We start from the raw sequence: 13,545 nt of genomic DNA, 5'->3' as shown, positions 1-13,545 counted from the left end.
ATGTGCTTTACATGTCGTTTTGTTGACGGAGGATTTGATCAAACTCCGGGATGAGAACGACCACCTGTTCACAGGAGCCAAGAACACAGGGCCACCTACAGCAGCAAGAAAGGGGAAAAGAGATGAATTGCTGGATTTGATCAGGGAGGACATGAAGTTACAGAGGGAGAGCAAGGAAAGGAGAGAAAGAGAGAGGATGGAGAGACTTTTTAGTTTATTGAAGAGAATGGTTGAGAGGCGTTGAATTTTTTTTGGGGGGGTGGATGTTTTTTTTCTGTTCGATTAAGTTCTGTGTTGATTTGTAATTTAAATTGTTAATTAAAAATATTGTATTGTTCCATTTTCTGTTCCAAATATTGTATATAGTTAAATTAAAATCTTATAACCTTGTAACATTATCTGTTCCATTTCTTATTTACAACTAAAGTCAACTTTTGAACTGCTTTTCAGTGACAAGAAAATAATACATTTTTTGTGTAATTAACAAATATTTACAAAGTTACAATAACTATTGACAAGTGGGTGTTCTTAACATGTATAACTATTTACAAAAGATCATCAGAAATAACTATTTACAGAGAACATATATACAGTATTGACTGAGCAAGAGTCCCTGGTGGTGCTGTTGCACTGGATGGGATGCCACAATAAGGACCCTGGAGTCTTCTGGCTCTGAGTGGACGATCATCACATCGTCCATCATCGGGGTTTGCAGGGCTGATGCAATCGACGGATGCCATGTCACTAAAATGTTTAAAAGAGAGGCAAGAATAAAATATTGAATTAAGTCAGGGTTATTTACAGGGTTTGTACACATTTAACTATTCAATTCAATCACTTTATAAGCCAAGGATTTAAACAAAAATTCAAGCACTTTTCAGACCTTGAAAAACAGCATTAAAATTACAGCATTTTCAAAGATTTTAGATTTTAAGCACCTGGACGAACCCTGTATTAAGTCTTATGGTTAGATGACATTAACCATGTCAATCTATACTTAATATGGCTTGTCACTTAGCGGTATCGTTTATTAACGGGTATATTAATTAAAACTGCATAGCAGTGTCGTGACGGGCCCTCGCTCATATGCGGTCGTTGAGTGCCTGTGCCGTGCTGCAGCCGCCTCTTGTGGCGCAAGTTGAGACACAAGCGATTTACATTCAAAGGCATCCATCACTCACTTGCGGTCGTGGAGTGCCTGCGTTCACATGGCAGCGTCGCAGCCGCCTACCTGTGCTGTGGCCGCGTCCTCGTGGCGCAAGTTTAGACACAAGCGATTGACATTCAAAGCCATCTATCTCAACTCAACTCAAACTTTATTTATAGAGCACATTTTACACGACCAATGGTCGACCAAAGTGCTGTACAGTTCAGTAAAACAATACAATACAATACAATGAGAATAATAAAAATAAATAAATAAAAATATACGTAAAATACAGTAGACGGGTGTCATGCTCAGCCTGAATTAAAAGCCATGGAGAATAGGTGGGTCTTCAATAGGGACTTGAAAACCTCTAGGGTCTGGGCTGATCTAATATGCCAAGGCAAGCTATTCCAGAGCCTCGGGGGAGCCGCCGCAAAGGCTCGGTCCCCTCTGGTTTTTAGTCTGGTCCTGGGGACTTTCAGGAGCAGTTGATCTGCCGACCTCAGCGCTCTGGCTGGAGTGTGACAGTGTAAAAGTTCAGATAAGTATAGCGGTGCCAGTCCATTTAAAGCTTTAATAACAAATGACAAAAGTTTAAAATCAATCCTGAAGCGGACAGGGAGCCAGTGTAGCGAGGCCAAGACTGGTGTAATGTGGTCGCGCTTTCTTTTTCCAGTCAGGAGACGAGCGGCAGCATTTTGCACAAGCTGCAGGCGACGGAGCAACGACTGGTCGGCACCAACATACAGAGAATTACAGTAATCCAGCCGTGAAGAAATAAAGGCATGGATCATTCTCTCTAGGTCTTTGGGAGGCAGATAGGCCTGGCTTGGCTAAGAGTCGAAGCTGGAAGAAACTCGTTTTGACAACAGAACTAACCTGCCTGTCAAATTTAAAAGCACTATCTAGTGTAACTTCAAGGTTCTTGACATGAGTGCGGGAGTTAGGAGTAAGTGGGCCCAGAAAACCAGCAGAAAAATCATGAACATTTTGCCCAAACATAATAATCTCAGTTTTGTTTTCGTTAAGGTTGAGAAAATGTATGTCCATCCAAGTTTTTATATCAGATAAGCAATGGCTGCAATGTATCCTTACTCTTGGATTTTAAAGGGAAATAGATTTGTACATTGTCAGCAAAAAAGTTGAAAGAAATGTTGTGTTTCCCTAAGATGGATCCCAGGGGCAACAAATACAGTAAAAACAGGATAGGGCCCAGAATAGAGCCTTGAGGGACTCCACAGGTGAGAGGGGCAGTGGTAGAGGAAAACTCTCCCAGGTGAACTGCGAAACTCCTATCGGACAGATAAGACTGAAACCATTTGAGGGCAGTACCTGTGATGCCTACGCACTGTTCTAAACGTAACAGAAGGGTCCTGTGGTCCACAGTGTCGAAGGCAGCTGACAGGTCTAGGAGCACAAGGACAGCAGAGTTACCTGCATCAACAGTTAAAATAAGATCATTAAAAACTAAATTTAAACTAAATTAAAAAGGGCCGTTTCGGTACTGTGGCACGGTTTAAAGCCAGACTGGAATTTTTCATTGATGCCATGGAGAGTTAAACATGATTGCAGCTGAACATAGACTACCTTCTCCAGAACCTTCGACAGAAACGGTAGCTTAGAGATAGGTCTACATTTTCTTTTTGATTAGAGGCTGTACTAGCATGTTTAAAGGCAGCTGGGACACAGCCTGAACTGAGACAAGTGTTTATAAGAACAAGAACACTTGAGCCAACAGTATCAAAAATTTCTTTGAGAAAGCGAGAGGGGATGCTATCAGAGGGGCAGTTCGTAGGCCGCAGACCCTTCACTATATCTGAAAGTGATGACAGCGACACAGGCTCAAACTGGTCGAAAACAGCAGGACACATCGGTGTAACAACAAAATCGGGGGCAGCCAGGGTGTGTAACTCAGACCTGAAAGCAGAGATTTTTCCGATAAAAAATTTAACAATGTCTTCACAAAGGGAAGCTGATGGCAGGATGGAAGGAACCTCACAGGGATTTACAAGAGAGTTTATAATGTTAAAGAGAACTTGAGGCTTGTGACTGTTTGTGAGGACAAGATTAGATAGATACTTTGTTTTAGCCTCTTTTACAGCTGTCTGATAGATGGATAAAGCGACCTTTAAGGCCTCTAACGAGACATGGAGTTTGTCCTTCTTCCACTTTCTCTCAGCACGCCGACATGAGCGTCTGAAAGAGCGGGTGGAGTCATTCAACCAAGGCTCAGAAAGTGCTTTAGTGCGTCTGGATCTAAGAGGAGCAACAGAATCCAATATATTTTTACACATGGAGTTAAAACTGCTAAGACACTCCTCAGCGCTAAGATCACAGTTTTCATCTGAGATCATACATTTGTTAAAAATAACTGAGAACTGGGATGCAGTTGAAGGGTTAAATGTACGTGAGCGGCGTACAGGAGCACACACCTTAGGCCTCAAACAAGTTATTGAAACAGTAAATAAAACAGGCAAATGGTCCGAAATACACGACGCACAAATCTTGCAAATCTATCTGTCACGTGCAGTCATGGAGTGGCTGCAGCCAGAAGTGAAACTACATTTCAGTAACAGTAACAGAGTTCACACACATGTCCATGCCTTCCTGACATCTCTCCTCCTCCCTCTGTGTCCTCTCTACAGGCTTAAATGAGAGGAATTTAAAAAAAAGGTATTAAAAGTTTCATGACTGTTGATCTGCTGTGATCCAGAGTGAAACTACATTTCAGTCACAGAGCTCACACACATGGCCATGCCTTCCTGCCATCTCTACTCCTTCCCTTAGTGTGACCCCTCCTCCTCCCCCTGTGTCTTCCTTGCAGGCTGAAATGAGAGGAATTAGTCAAAAAATAACCAGGTGTGGCTTTTACTTGAAAAAAGTCACAAAATCAATGACATTTCCTGTTGCCAGTAGGTGGCGCTCTGACTGTGAGGAAGATGTATTCAGGAAGGAACTCTTATAAAGTATGGAAAGTTTGGAGCGGATCAGAGAAGAAACACAAGAGTTATAATAGTTTTGATGTTTATGGCGAAGGCTGTCTGAGGTGCATGTGAAGTTTGGAGCAGATCAGACAATGTATAAAGTCATTAATAGGTGTGGAAAATATCCTGACTGTTAAACAGTGACAGAGGTCACATCTTCTCCATGCCTTCCTGACATCTCTCTGAGTCCCCTTAGTGTTTCTCTCTCCCCTCTCTCCCTCTCCCCGCTGATACGCAGGTGGTTAAAAACATTTTTTTTGCCCACTTCCTGTTGAATTTAGGCAATGGGTCCAAGAGGCTTTTTTTCTTCATCTCCACATGGTCTATCTAGGAAAGAATATTTTGTGCATGTACGCCCAACGTAGAGGGGGGGCTGTTGCTCAGAAAAAGGGCATAAAATCAGTCACATTTCATGTTGCCATTAGGTGGCGCTCGGACCGTGAGTCAAAATTGCAGTGCAGTTGTGTTCAGGACGTGACTCTTATCAAGCATGAATATTTTGGAGCAGATCGGAGAAGAAACGCTGAAGTTATAAGAGTTACGGTGTGGCCACGCTAGGTGGCGCTAGCGAGCAACTTTTTCGTGGTCGAATACAAAAATGGCAAATTCTCAAATTTTTCTCCAGGTCCAATGGACATTCCAAATTTGGTTAGTTTTTTTTAATGCTGAGGCCCCCAAAAGGCACGTCGAACCCGTGAAAGAATAATAAGAAACATTGCAATAACAATAGGGCTTCGCAGCCGGACGTTGTCGGCGCTCGGGCCCTAATTACCACGTACTACGCTAGCTATCTATGAACATTTATATGGGTTAAAATAACAGCTTTAACGTTACCTCCCCACGGCTCTCTCCCAGCCGGAGATTAACAAGCCGCCGGTGACGCCGCAGCCGCCTCTCCTCTTCCTCGGAAAAAAAAAAAAAAAAAAAAAATATATATATATATATATATATATATCCATCCATCCATCCATCCATCCATTGTCTACCGCTTATCCTGTATTCAGGATAAGCGAGACAGACAACCATTCACGCTCACATTCATATATATATATATAGATATACATATCTATATATATATATGTATATATATATATATATAGATATATATATATATAAAAATAAAAATAAACTCTGGCTCCATCATTGTCCTCTGTCGTATTTTTGTTTTGACCGGTGTTTTTCCCGGGCTTGGCCGGCAGAAGTGATGACGTTGCGACGCAATCAGGAAATGCTCCGTAGGTTAGACCGTCCCATTTACCGACGGTTGACCCAGCCTTTGGAGGAGTCTCCGAAGGCGTTGCCTCCGTAGACCGCGTAGGCTGGGTCCTCCGAAGGCTGCAGACCCTGAATTGGGACACAGCTAAGGTGTCTCTGGGAGGAGAGCACCCCGCTACTGAGCACCAGGAGTGTTACAAGCACCCAGACTCTCAGTGCCCAGATGGTGCCAATGCTGCTGACGACCCTGCTGATGTCAGAAGAGGGAGAGACAGGGGTCCTCACAGGATCTACTTCACAACAACATAATACCAACCAAAGTGAGAACTACACAACCAACGAAATACTACAATTATTATAGTCTACTTACTTATCTGCCAGTCCCAATATCCATTCCCCAAACCAGCAACATCCCAACCTATTAGGGCAGATTTCAATGAACACAGGGTGGAAGGGAGAACAGAAGGCGAACAGGTTCCTACTCCCTCACTGGAGCCTGAGACAGTGCATCTGCAACCACATTATCACGGCCTTTAATGTGTCGGATGTCCAGATTAAACGACTGAAGGAACAGCGACCACCTAATCAGCCTCGGGTTAGTGGATTGTGGTCTGTGTAGACCACAACAGGTGCCACACCAGACTCACCATAAACCGCAAACTGTTGCAGGGCCTCTGGCAAATGGCCAACCAACCCTTCTAGGTTATTCAAGGTATCTGAATTTTTCAACTGGCCTGACAACACCCCCTCATCTGGCTAACGAACATCATCCACTCACACTCACCTGAAACCACTCCCACTGTACCAACTACCAAGGCAGGACTCACTGCCACTGACCCCTGCTGGTCAGCACCGGATACACTGGAAGAGTGAGCATAGTAGGGTTTAAGCAGATTCACATGAAACAGTTTGACTGACTTCCTCCGATCAGTAGTTGAAATTAAATAGTATTGGTCTGAAATTCGTTTAACCACTGTATAAGGTCCCATAAACTTTGACTGGAAGGGTGAACTCACCAATGGACACCGATCCAAAACTCGGTCGCCCTCACCAAACTCACGCAGCTCAGCTCTGCGATCATACCTCTCCTTCATTTCAGCCTGTGATGTAGCCAACATTTGCTTTGCCAGCTCCCTAGCCATGTATAGCCTATGCCTAAACCCATTGACATTGTCAATTAAGTTAGTGGGTGGATCTGACCCCTTCCATCCATCCTTAAACACAGACAGTGGACCACTTACAGTATGACCAAACACCAAATCATTTGGGCTAAACCCTGTGCTTTCTTGCACTACCTCCCGTGCAGCTAAAGCAACCAAGGAAGCCCTTCTTCCCAGTCCCCTTCAAGTTCAGTACAGTACGCACGCAAAAGTGACTTAAGTGTTAGATGAAAGCGCTCCAGAGCGCCTTGACTCTGAGCGTGATAGGCTGAAGACTGATTATGTCTAATTCCCAGGAGTTTTAACACTTGGCCTAACAGGTGTGAGGAAAAATAATATCCCTGGTCAAATAGTTACACACATCCTCTCCCTTCCGAGGTGCTGCCCTTTACCTTACCTGAGGAAACGGCAAAACTCACAGGTTCCCTTCCAGGCTCACCTGGTTGGCCCTTATGAATGAGCACATACTCATCAGCCAGCCCTGCAGCCTCTGCAGTAGTTGTAACCTTACGCTCATTAAAGTTCCCATATTATACTGTTTTCATCAATTCCACACAGCTGACAGAGGTCCAACAACACTGTTTTCGATATGCATTGCCCCAAACCCATCTTCGGTCCTGAATTTCAGCTGTCTAAAAGTTGCTCAAATGAGCTCTACTGAGAACATGCTGCTTCTGTGTCTGTACCTTTAAATGCTAATGAGCTCCGTCTGTCAGCCTACTCGGAGAGAGATGGAGAGGAAGGCTTGCACTACTCTACAGCATTTGGCAATGTTTACGTGGATGTATCACTATGGCTCGCCTATGTGGCTCATGTGAAGTTGCTGGGGCCCGTATTGTGGGGACAGATCCTTTTACTAGGGTCAGTGTCGAGGCAAAGCCAGCTTTGTACTGACCCTCGTTACTGAAGCAGCCCGATGTGAAGTGGTTAGCACACACATAGAAGCTAACACGGACCGTAGCCGTAAAAATGAAATGCAAGAGACAAGACCCGCACCGCCGTGCACGGTGCTCTGTTGGACACGCGGGAAGACCAGTTTATAGGTGTAGAGACCAGAGAAAACCTCTTTTTCATAATATGGCCACTTTAAATTATGTGGCAACCTGACTGGGCAGAGTGCCTTTAAATTGCTCCAGGATGATCAAATTGCACAAACCCTCAAAATTATCAACACTTGAGGCTACACACCAACAATTGAAATGATTAGTCAGCTCCCTTACAAACTCCATGTGTTAGCCCTCTTTTCCCATGTCCTAAAACGCTGGCGATAGCTTCTGGGACCAACTCATTCGCCTTCAGTACAGCAGCCTTTACTGATTCATATGTGAGGTCACAGCCCAAAGTCACATACGCCTCCTGTGCTTTCCCTGTCAACACGCACTGCAGCAGCAATGTTCAGTCAGAATCTGACCAGCCTCTTGCTTCTGCAAGCCGATCAAAAAAAGAAAAAAAACACATCCGGATCTCTTTCATTGAATTGAGGCAGGAGACGCAGACTACTCACTATGTCAGGGGACTTTGATGGTGAAGATGAACCATCCCCCCTTTGCCAAACCTCTCCAGACAGCTTACCTTCTCTGACTAACCCAAGCCTAGTAGCCTGCAAGTCTATCTTTGCCTGCTCTGTCTCACGCCGCAAGTGTTCGATTGCAATTTGCTTCTCAGGCTCCATCCTTTGCTTTTCCATGAGCAAGCTGTAACAATAGCAATTCTTTCTGCTGCTCAAAAGTGAAATTACCTGATGGAACCCTAAAGGACTGTGCTGCCTGTGGCTCACCAGACTCTCCCTGTTTAACCACCAGCACCCCTTTACTAATCAACTGCATCTTTACCAGAGCCTTTACATTACCTTTACATTTATCACTAAGACCAGTCACATCAATATCATACTTCTCAGCAACCTTCAAAAGCTGGTCTTTAGTACAACCGTCTAGAAAACCCTCACACGGCGAAGCAACAAAATCCTCTATACCTGCCATAGTGAGCTACAAATACACCAGGCCCAAACAAGAAGACATTACAAATGTCCCCCCAAACTAATGTGAAGTAATGTAACTAGGGCCGGGACTTTAACTTAATTAATACCGGGACTTTAACTTAATTAATTAATTACACTTAATGGCAAAAATTGCACTGGTCTGTTGGACTTGGTTGAACAAAACTAAACAATATTTTGTTGCTTAAGCTTATGTATTCAGTCATTATTCAATGGTATACTAAAAATCCATGTGAAAAAAATTACTTCTCACTGTTCTTAGGTCAAATATTTATATGCGATTGAAATGCGATTAATTAATTACAAAGCCTCTAATTAATTAGATACATTTTTTTTTAATTATTCCGGTAATTTGTCTGCGTGAGAAATACTACATGTGGCATGTGAACAGGTTGAAATGCGTGTGTTTGAGAGCCCTGGTGTCGAGACTATTTCTGTCTCTGCAGTGTTGTTTATTTGTTCGACGGAGACGTTACATTTAGGACTCGCGGGAGGCGGCGCCCTGTCTCTCGAAACTCAACGCGACGCGAAGGTGTTGCACAGCTTCTTACATAGACAATGAATGGTAACATCCCCCTCCAGGTAGAGGTATAAACTCAGACAGGACGCTGTTGAGTTTACTTCCATAACATGTACAAAGCAGTAATAGTGTTTATTACGGCAATGAATGATGACACTCCTCACTTACAAGGCTCTTAATGAACCGGGCACCATCATATCTTAAAGAGCTCATTAAACCCTACTGTCCTACTAGAACACTACGCTCTCAGAATAAAGGCTTACTTGTACTTCCTAAAGTCTCCAAAATTGGAACAGGTGCCAGAGCTTTCAGCCATCAAGCTCCTCTTCTGTGGAACCGTCTTCCAGTTCTGGTTCGGGAGGCAGACAACGTTCCCACATTTAAGAGTAGGCTTAAAACCTTTCTCTTTGACAACACTTATAGTTAGGGCTGGCTCAGGTTTGCCCTGTATTCAACCAGGTTGCATCCTGGTTGATGTGGACACAGAAGTATTGGAAGCTTTGCACGACCTCCACTGTCTTGCCGCTGATGTTAATGGGTTGGTGGACATTGGGCTTCAGCCTCCTGAAGTCGAGGATCATCTCCTTAGTCTTTGCCGCGTTGAGGATCAGGTTGTTGTCTTGACTCCAGCTGTCGAGGTTCTCGACCTCTGCTCTATAGGCTGACTCATTGTTGTTGGTTATTCTGCCAACCACGACGGTGTCGTCTGCAAACTGTGATGGAGGTGGAGACATGTTTCCACCTGCGCCCAGTCCGTGGTCTGTGGGTGAGGAAATCATGGATCCAGCTTCATAGGTGTGTGTTAAGGCCCAGATGGATCAGTTTCGTGGCCAGGTTATGAACAGCATCCGCATGTAGCTGTCCCGCTGATCCAGGTGTGTCAGGGTAGTGTGGAGGGCCAGTGACACCGCATCCTATAGGCAAATTGGTGTTGGTCCAAGGAGGGTGGGATGTTTGTTTTTGATGTGTGCAACAACAAGTCGTTCAAAGCACTTCATCACTACCGGAGTCAGCGCCACTGGTCGATAGTCGTTCAGTGACCTGATTGATGTCTGTTTTGGCACAGGAGCGATTGTGGCTGACTTGAGGCAGGTTGGGACAGTGGCCTGTATCAGGGAGATGTTGAATAGGTCAGTGAACACCACTGTTAGCTGTGTTTCAGGACCAAAGGGCATCTTCAACGTCGGTATTCTATAAAGATCACAATCTTTTTTTCTATTCCTCATCTTACTTCCTATGGCACAACAAGATGGTGTCTGTGACAACTTGTTTCCGCTGTTTTTCTGCCACCATATTATGCAACTGTAGTGCTGTAAACATGATGTCTATTGCAAAACGCTAAATACAGGATGCATTGAGGATGTAGGGCTTGGTATGATAGTGTGCACTGGAGCCCGTCGTAACTAGCTTACACCACTGAGATGAAAAACAAATAGCTCAATCTATCAATGCCACACACTGTTGATCTATCTCCTTCATACTGTAATACACACACACACACACGCACACACTCCCACTTTCTCTCCCTGACACAAAACAATCACATTCACAGAATCATTCCCTCTAACACACATTCACACCAATTTGGTTTTGCTTATTTAGGTACACACACAGACACACACACAGGCGCACACACACACTTATGCTGCCAAGTAGTTTACATCTCAGAGGCATGGAAGCCAGGTGTTATGACAATGAGTAGCACCCCACAGAGGCAGCACAGGGAAGAATAGGCTGGAGCTTTTCTTACATTGAGGAAACAAATTTGTCTCTCGGCTCCCTGAACAACAAGCACATATATGAGCCCAGCAATTACTGTGACAATGCTGTTATACACTAACTTCACCTCTGAGTGTATGTGGACACAGTCTAAGTAGGAAGCTGAGGAACTGTGAATGGCATGGAAAAGGAATCATTGAAAGCCCAGATGTGTTGACAAAGAGAAAGAAAGCCTGGGAGGGTGACATTGTTAAGCAAATATAATTACATAATACAATACATTTCAATACAACAGACGTGCTGTCATTTCAGAATGATAGAGCAGGGGAAGCTGGTTCATTCATACCAGCAACATACAGCTGAGTACACTAAAAATAACAGTTGGAAATGAACTGATATTCTTCACGTTCCAAATACATGATCTTGTGAACAAGAGAACTATCTGACTAATTTTGTAATTATGACAATTTTGCCATTACGTCATTGTAGGCAAGGCAAGGCAAGGCAACTTTATTTGTATAGCACATTTCATACACAAGGCAGACTCAAAGTGCTTCACATCATAAAACAAAGTGAGAAGAAAAAAGAAAAAAAAAAAAAAATAGAAGAATTAAAAGAAAATAATAAAAATTCTAAAAATGCATTACAGAAAGAAAATAGAATAAAAACATATTTGCAATAATTAAAAACAGTGCAGACATTAAAAGATTTAGCAGAAAGCTATGGTGAACATAAAAGTTTTCAGTCTAGTTTTAAAAGTGGTCAGAGTTGGGGCAAGTCTTACATCTTCAGGAAGTTTATTCCAGCCATTTGTTGCATAGTGACTAAATGATGCTCTCCCGTGATTGTTGTTTACTCTGGGAATCACTAACAGATTGGTCTCAGAAGATCTTAGTGGTCTAGAAGGCTTATGTAGTGGGAGCATATCAGTGATATACTTCGGTCCTAGACCATGTAGTGATTTATATGTGAGCAGGAGGATTTTGAAATCAATCCTCTGACATACAGGGAGCCAATGTAAGGATTTAAGAATTGGTGTAATGTGCTCACATTTTTTGGTCTTTGTAAGAACTCTAGCAGCAGCGTTCTGAACAAGCTGTAGCTGCATGACAGTTTTTTTCGGAAGACCTGCAAGGAGACCATTACAGTAGTCTAGCCTACTAGTAATAAAGGCATGTACAAGTTTTTCTAAGTCTTGAGCTGACATGAGCCCTCTAAGTCTTGCTACATTTTTTAAGGTGATAGTAGGCTGATTTAGTTACTGATTTAACGTGACTGTCGAAATGTAAATCAGAATCCATAATAACCCCAAGATTTCTGGCTTTGTTTGAGGTTTTCAGGGACAGAGAGTGAAGGTGTTGAATTACTTTAAACCTTTCTTTTTTAGCACCAAAAACAATTATCTCAGTTTTGTCCTCATTTAGTTGTAGGAAGTTTTGGCACATCCAGTCTTTGACTTGCTCAATGCACTGGCACAGAAGATCTATGGGGCGATAGTCGTTTGGTGATAGTGCTACATAGATTTGGGTGTCATCGGCATAGCAATGGTGGTCAATGTTATTATTTTGCATGATTTGTCCTAGTGGGAGCATGTAGAGGTTGAATAAAGTTGGCCCCAAGATTGAACCTTGGGGGACTCCACACGTTACATTGGTAGGTTCTGATACAAAGTCGCCAATGGAAACAAAATAGTTCCTATCTTGTAGATATGACTTGAACCAGTTTAAGACTGTGCCTGAGAGCCCCACCCAGTTTTCCAACCTGTCCAAGAGTATTGAGTGGTCGACAGTGTCAAATGCAGCACTGAGGTCTAATAGCATTAATATTGAAGTTTTGCCAGAGTCTGTGTTAAGACGGATGTCATTTACAACTTTAATAAGGGCCGTCTCGGTGCTATGAAAAGGTCGAAATCCTGACTGGAAGTTGTTGTGGCAGCCAGTTGAAGCCAGGAAGTGATTTAGTTGTTGGAGGACAACTTTCTCAATTATTTTACTTATGAAGGGTAGATTTGAAATTGGTCTGTAGTTGTTGATAATAGAGGCATCTAGGCTCCGCTTTTTTAGAAGAGGTTTAATGACTGCAGTTTTGAAGGCCTTTGGGAAATTGCCTGATTGAATGGAGTTATTAACTATTTGCAATACGTCTATTGATAGGCAGTCAAAAACATTCTTAAAAAAGTTGGTAGGTAAAGCATCAAGGCAGCAGGTGGATGATTTTAGATTTGTCACCGTTTCCACTAGAGTTTTAGAGTCTATGGCATTAAAGCTTGCCATCATTGCTGTGTTACTTTTGCCTGAACAGGGTGGTGATCCAACTTTTTTGTTTGAGATATTGATGGCGCGTCTGATGCCTTCAATTTTATTAGTATAAAAGAATGCAAACTCATTGCATTTCTGCGTGGAATGGAGTTTAGCTGGTATTTGTGTTGGGGGGTTGGTCAGTCTGTCAACAGTTGCAAATAGGGTTTTCGCCTTATTAGTGTTGTTGTTTATGATATTGGAGAAGTATGTTTCTCTCGCACTTTTTAAGACTAAATTGTAGGCCCGGAGGCTCTCTTTATAGATGTCATGGTGAATATGAAGTTTAGTACTCCGCCAGATTCGTTCAGCCTTCCTGCACTCTCTTCTCTGGGCTGTCACAACAGCAGCTTTTCTCCAGGGTGCCTTTTGCTTACCAGAAATTGTTTTAACCGTAGCAGGTGCAATGACATCTATGACATTCAGAATTTTGGAATTAAAGATGTTTACAAGATCATCAGCATGACATGGGTTTAGAGGTGGTAACGAGGAAATGGCATTTTTAAA

Source organism: Eutrigla gurnardus, assembly GCF_963514095.1.
Source record: "Eutrigla gurnardus genome assembly, chromosome: 3".
NCBI lineage: Eukaryota > Metazoa > Chordata > Actinopteri > Perciformes > Triglidae > Eutrigla > Eutrigla gurnardus.
This window is presented reverse-complemented; position numbering follows the sequence as displayed.